The sequence below is a fragment of the Osmia lignaria genome, chromosome 10 (genome assembly GCF_051020975.1).
Source record: "Osmia lignaria lignaria isolate PbOS001 chromosome 10, iyOsmLign1, whole genome shotgun sequence".
Classification (NCBI taxonomy): Eukaryota; Metazoa; Arthropoda; class Insecta; order Hymenoptera; family Megachilidae; genus Osmia; species Osmia lignaria.
The window spans coordinates 6,724,105-6,731,931 of record NC_135041.1 but is presented as its reverse complement, the minus strand read 5'-3'; positions in this window follow the sequence as shown (position 1 = coordinate 6,731,931).

Sequence of the window (7,827 nt, the reverse complement as noted above, 5' to 3'; positions counted from 1 at the left end):
AAAAATTGAAACCGCATCTTTGATACAGGAAAAACATTCGAAGCCGTTTGAATAGAAATTTCCTTACTAATAAATTTTCTACTTCGTTCCATCGAATCGATCATAGAAGAAAATAGAAAGAATATCCTAGAAAAATCTATTGAAACATGAAAAGTTTCACCGCATATGACTGAAATTTGCACCATCATAAAACCTTAATATCGAACGATACGGTTGTTCCCTTTCACCATGGCATTATTCAGAAAACTTTACCTATATCGCACCCTATGTGTGATCCCCGTACTTAGAAACTTTCCCCCGATAAAATTACCTTTCCATCGTAAAGGTACGGGAAGGCGTCAAATTCATCTGCTCTGCCTACCTAAAAGTTTCACAAACGCGTTTCGAACGCGCTTCGGCAAACGTCGAACGTGTGAGACCGGATATGTGAAAGTGACACCGGGTCATAGGGAATTAATTAGTGTTCGTCTGTCTAGCCATTGGCGGGTTCCTCGTTAACCGAATGCAAAGGTACACGATCGACGAGGATCGATCTAATTAGATGATACCATTCGACCGTATCGACGTGTTTCTCGCTAGTTTTCTCTAACGCTTTTCACCGGCGACACACGCACGACCCTCTTTTTTCCATAGATTTTCGCTTCGCTGACCATGGCTGTCTCTTTCGCGTGTACATACAGGAAATATTCAATGGCGGATGAGGAAAAAGGAAGAAAATAGAAGCTCGCGTCTCTGCCGGGAACATCAAGTGGTCGTCCCGTCGTGGCTTTTTCAGCGATAAAAATCCTCGTTTCTCGTTCGTTCTTTTCTTCTGGCCCCAACGAGAAGTTGGAAGTCGTATTTCAACGTTTTCATCGATATCAATGCGGTCTGACAGACGAACTGCAATCATCAGTCCCCATAAACCGGTTACCGAGATGCTTTTAAAACACGACATTCAATCGGGATATTATTTCGGCAGAATGGATCGCCTTTGTACTTTTCGACCATCCTACCGATAAGGGGGTTTGGTTCAGTTTTTAATTGATTCAAATGGAAAAAATACGCTCTTTCAATTTATAGAGCTACTGATTGATTACTGTAGTCGTTATGAAAATTACAAATAGTGTACAGCTAAAGCTAACAAGATATAACTGCGTGTGTATTTTGTAAACGTTAATTTGAAATTCGAGATAATATTAAACTGGTATGTAGAACGCGTCGCGATATTAACGAACTTGTTTAAAAATGTAAACGCACCGTACGAAAAATGTTTGAACACGGGAAATGGATATTGAGAGCAAGTAGCGAAGAAACGAGTTCGATTGAAATATCAACAGAACGATAACCGCGAAAAGCACACGATATCCCGTATGCGTAGCTTACTTTACAGCGAAAGAGCTACTCTGCTATAAATTACCGGGATATAATGTTAGCTGGTATTAATTAGAGACGAGCAGCGGAGGGATAATGTTCTATATAACTTCCACGTATGATATTTTCATAATTGGATGGAACGTTTGGGATTACAAAGGGAAAAGTTGATTATGTTTTGATGCAACATATTGTTTGCATTGGAATCTCGATGAAATTTCCAGTTTTATTACTTTTATGGAATTATTTGGATATTGGAATAATGCAAACTTTTGATGTAATATAAACGACGAAAATTGTATCCACGTAAAATAATAAATGTCATTATGAAATCTTTGATGATTCATCAGCAGGGGTGAATTGGCCATCGAGAATTAGGGGTAATTGCCTAGTAGGAATTTAGGGCCCAATTCTCTACCCTCCCTATTTTCTTACTCTACTAAATCGTAAGAGAAGGTTTTCTACTACCTACTACTTTTTTATGTTATTTTCTCTTGTCATCGATCGCATCGAATTACTGCACAATTCACATTTGTAGCGCTAGGGGCTAATTAATGGTGGAAAGGCAGAGTAATAATAGTCGGGACCGTTGTGTCGCTTGCCGAGAGGGCTTTGGCCATGCCTGGCCTAATTAATTAAAATTAGGGCACGTATTATACAAGAAGGCCCCTCTGTCACTAATCTGCCGAAAAAAATTAAGTGATAGTCCACCTCTGTCCTCTATTTATAAAAAAATTAATTACTATGTTATGATACCTTCGATATCATACAATTTCTCAAAATAAATTTTTAAAGATGTTTCAATGTTCCTTTTTCGTGAATCACCCTTGTATACTGGGAATATGTGTTATACAGCTGTATGGAATTTGCACTGATAACCTCAACCGGAAAGTTTAGAAGTCTGACGATTGATATTGGATTGCGGTAAAGATATTGATGCACTGCTGGTCGCGCGAATTTGTATCGAAGTTGTTGCTTCATTTCCGTTGCGGGTAGGTGATAAATATTGAACGCGTTACGGTACAGATATCACTGATTAAAGCTATAATCATGATATTTACGTTATCGATCAGACAAACAGTTTGATTTGCTGCGCTATGTCGGAAGGATATTAAATGTCTCATTTCACGGGTATATGTAATTACGCCAATGAACGAGTATAAATTCATTCCAAACTGAAGATACTTTATGAAACAAAATTTTGCTCGTATTTCAATGCGTGAAAATTTCATTAAAAACAATTCTGTTTAATTTTACGTATCACAGTATTAAACATTATATTCATTTTCTGAAATTTTCGAAAATATTTCTAGTTTAAATTCTTAATAAAAGGGTTAATTAACCTTTCGGACCTCTCCTGCTATTAGCAGCGAGACACCTTTAATTTTACCACTACCCAATTATCAAATAAAGAAAAAACTTATTTCATGAAAAATGTGTCTACAATCGTAAAACAATACGTTAAATAGCTATTTGTATCTCGAATAAAAGTACTGAGGGAACCTATTAAAACAAACCCATTATCGAAACACTGTGGAATTATATCCTTCTACGTAATATTAAATGGCTACTTCAGTTAGAATCGTTAGACCGTGTAAGCATAGCGGTGTAAGAGCTTCTTGCATAGCAAAGTACACCAAGATGAGGACAATAATGCGATTTATCGGCTCTCTCTGGCTACTTCTTCAAGAGGTCGCTGATCTATAATCTGGTATACTAAGCCGGGCCGCATGTGTACCTCTACAGTGCTATGCAAACGAAACGTCCACCTCAAATTTACATTCTTTCGATATAGTAACACACTTTTTTATTTATAGCAGTTCATGAGGCTTTAGTTTCCTTTTTTTTTTATTTTTACAGCCTTAAGCCAATAGCTATAATTTTGTGAATTTTTTATGAAAATTCTAATTAATATTTCAAATATATCTAAACATAATAATGAAAATACCCTTTTAAGAAAACCATCAAGTGACAAATGCATCGACTGTTTCCAAGACTGTCATTAGCTTGCACAAATTGAACATTTCATGTCACCAGTGTAAGCGTCAAGGGGTTGTAAGAAAAGAGAGAAAAAATAATGACTGGAGGAAAATGTTGTCTGCTCAGCTGACAAAATATTAATTAAAAATACTAACAAGTGGTTCTCTAATCGGGAATTGGACAGATGTTTGAGAATGCCGTTGTACCCTAAACAAGGGCAAAGCCGGACGAACAAAGTGAGGACCGAAAAACTCTTTTTTAATCAAAAAAGTTTGGAACGACGTTGGAACAGCGATGACATTTTAATTGCATGCGGTGCAACAGAAAGTTTGGTCGAACAATAAAACGGAGAAAACGCGACACGTGAATGAAGATTTTTATTAAAATTCTGACAACAACAGATCGTCGAATGGGTTCCAGAATAACGGACAGAAACGAAACAAAACTTCAATATACGCGCGGTATATAGCCTCGAATGAAAATAAATTTTGATAGAAATAAACGGACAGAAAGGGAATGAATAGAAAGTAAGAATAATACTCGATAGGAATGCAAAACGATCGACAATTTCAGCGAAGGAAATAGTAACTCTATGCTTCCTCCATGTACTTTCGTTTGAAGTTGAAATGTTTGCTGCAGGCGTTTTTGAATCAGAAGATTTAAATACCTTCAGAATCCTTTAAACGGGGGCAAGAAATTCATCTCTTCTAACGCGAGAAGTTACCAGCAAACTTCATCAAAATGAAGCCTCGATTGAAGATTAAATCCAATTAACCCTTTAGTAGCAGAGTACTTCAACTGTGAAAACCGTCCGCTGTGTGCAGGATGATAATTGCGAATTGGTCGTTAAGACTTAATATTATATTAAAACCCGAGTTAAATGTTTTACACAAAAGCAATTGTGTTACGGAAAATTAAATACGGCATAATCCATAGACGTATCGTTAGAATTGAAAAGACAAGGAATTCATTTTCTGTAAAGGTGTGTGAGAACTCGAAAATTTCAAGTACTCGATACTGAAACTGAAACACTTGAAATTTTAATTACTGGAGTAATAATGATAAAAGGCTAGAAGTACCTAAAAACACTAACTAATTTTGTAAAAAGAAGGCGTCGATAATTTCCCTTGTCGCAATACTTGTGCGACTCCCTATACTGTGTTTGCGTTAATAAGCAAACAGTCATGAAGTAAATGGACGAAAACTGGTGGTTCGGCTGAGAACAGTAACGTTAATAAACTAACCACTGGCTACTCGGCGTTATTAATAATGTCCGTTAGACCTGAGCAGCATGGTCGGTACGCTTCGAGGAGCGTTATCATGTACAACGAAAATCGAACAATACACGATCGGTCGAAGATTCAGTGACCGCCTCGATTAAACGTTAACAACGGCCGCGCATTTCCGAGGCAATTAAACGCGCGCCTCGCAAAGTGTCGTTAATATTAAATTAGAATCGCGTCGCGCGAACACGCGTAAATTATCGGATTAAACTAAACGTTAAATGAATTAATTCGAACGGACGTTATAACCGCTTTGATACTGTTTTAATTAATTTACTAGGTGCGAGCAGCTATCAAGGATTCAGAAAAATAATCGTGTTACTTGAAAATTAAATTTATCCCCTGATATTCAGTCCAAAATGGAGCATTACAACTCATAATTCAGAATTTTATAGTTTCCAAGTACAATACTTAATTTGTAGAATTTTTTAATTAAACAGATTTTAGAAAAATTATTCACCAGTTAAACCAAAGTAAATAAGAATACTAGGACAAAATTAATGATAACATTGAAACTATTATTATCGTTATTCTACACGATCATACCACTGCACGCAAACATCGTCATAGAAACAGCATCCGTCCGCTCACGAATGAAATGAAGAAAAAAGCAAGTATATGCGTTACACGACAGCTAATGGACATTAATGGACATTGCCGGAAACACGGCGATGCCATTGCGCCTCGAAGAGGTATTCGATGTAACGGCGCGCGGGATTCGCGACGCGTCGAAGACGTCGTCTCGTCGCAAGATTTATTTTCCATCAGCGCTCGTCACGATTTGTCGGAATGCACGGACGATCGGTGTATCGGTGACGGTTTCCGGTTGTGTGTTGCGTCGGAAATACGTGCTCACGGCGGGAAAGAGCGGCGCGAGCACCACGTGGCCAATTTTCTTCCGACAATATTGACTTTCCCTGCGCGCCGAACGAGGACCAAAAATTCCTGCGGATTTCGCGTCCACGGAGACGGGACAATGTAGATATCGGACGAGTGGCTAATCCGGGATGTTCAACGCGAAGGCTCGATTACACTCCGGATTTATCGGGGGCATCGAGTGCTCTAAGCCCTGGACGAACGACTCCAGTACCCCGAGGAAATCGAGATTTATATTCTAGCCGCGACGCGACGTTCTCGTTGGAAAAAATTCCTTCGTCCCGTTTCATTCTCTATTTCCATTCATCGGGATAGATTAAGAATTATACGCGTCTCTGTGATAGGGAACCAGGCACTAATTTAGAGGATGAATAATTTCCCGTTTTGTTCTATTTTTCGAATTGGAGGAAGGAATTCTTTTTTGGAAACTTTTGCATGTAAATTTTCGTGAATCAGCGCTGTCGATAATCCATTAACGATATAACTTAAAAGAAAGAAATTCGAAAATAAAGAAGACAAGAAGAAAAAGCTTTACCACCTTCTCAAGTTTCCCTTTATAAAATTAACCAGATTGTGAGTATACTCGTCTCAAACAAACTCAACATTGATTTACATTTAAGAACAACTGACTTCCTCCATCTTCGACGCGATGTTTCCCTGTAAGAAAAGTATCTCTCCGTTTCTATTAAAATCTCATCTCGTGGCGTAAATTTTCAAAGGCGTTCAACTTTGTTCGAGCGAGAGATAAGGAAATTATTTTCGGTCGATGCAGATTACTCCGTAATACGGAAACTGGAAGGAGAAGACGGACGCAAAGGGGCACCGTCGACCAATAAACTAAATTAAAATAGCTCCGGAAATTACACATCCGAGGACAGAACACCCAACACCGAAGCGTTCTCTCTATCTTTTACGGTGCAACCAGCTTCTTGGCCAATAACAAGCGATAAAGGAACTTCTTGAGCATAATTTTCTTGGTGCTGTTCGCTTTACCACCGCTCTAACTTCATATTTTTTCCACACCTTATTTTTGTGTATGGATGAACTTTACTTTGGGACTTTGGTCGTGTTAGGTTGAGTTATGTTAGATCAGGTTAGTTTATTTGATGACATTCTGATGCTCGTCTATACGGACCAATCAGATTATAGATAGAAACGAATATAGCGCTACTATAAACTCGAAAGTAGCGAACAATTTGAGAAGCCTTACGCGAGAAGTCGAACACGGATTCGCCATCTGTTTAAACGCTTTCACTGCGCCTTTCTTTGGTTCGTCGTCGAATGACAGCAAACGGCGAACCGGTGAAAGCCGGCAAAAGTTCGAAAGCTCGGTGACCGCGTTGATGTCATCGACCGCTTTCGCGAGAAACGTAGCAAACACGATGATACGACGCTTTTCGACTCACGGCACAGAATTAAGAACGTCGATGAAAAACGAATTCAACGAGGAGAAAGCTGATGCGAGATCGCGCCGGAAAAAGGTGAAAATGGTCTGCTGAATTAGAATACAAATGGTGAGGTAATATTTATTGAGAAAAATCGAAAACGAAAGCTGCAATCGATAAGGGATATTGGTGGATGTAGAAATAAGGAACGATTTTTTATTATTATCGATGGTGATGACTCAGAATCATGGAACCTAGTCGTGAGGATTCTACGCTCTAAACACACGCAATGTGATATCTATGGGTCTGGGATAATGCAGTTTTATAGTAATAATTTTTTGAAATTTTAGTGATGATTTTAAATTGTGAAGCTCAAGAAATACAACCCCTGATAATCGAATCTTGGCCTAAAATTGCAAAATTGCAAAATTCAAAAATTCTGAGATTCTAATATTCTAATATTTTAATATTTTAGTATTCTAATATTCTCTCGGGCCTCGGATTAAACTAAATCTTAAACTAAAATCTTGTTAATAAAACTAAGAGACCTGAGTCACCTTAGAAAAAATCTTAGTTACGCCAATGAACGTGACCCAAGTCAATGTAACTGTCTCGTGACTCACTTAAGATTTTCACTATCAACTACCTTGTTCACGAACTGAATGTCGCTAGTAACTGCTGCTACAAGTATTTGTAGTCATTTGCATTTAGAGTCACGAGTTAAGGAACGGGCAAAGCCGGATTATTTACTCATCAATAATCTCGACGTAATTTTCGTACAAATTTCTCTGTGGCACAGAGATTCGTTACTTGTTAATGGCATCCTGAAACTGTTCCCAGACAACGATTTTTGTAACTTCAACGTAGGAGTTACTATCTTTCTAGAATACACTTAATTAGACGGAAGATCGGCATCTTATGGCGTCTCATGGGGAGCATCAACTCTTCTC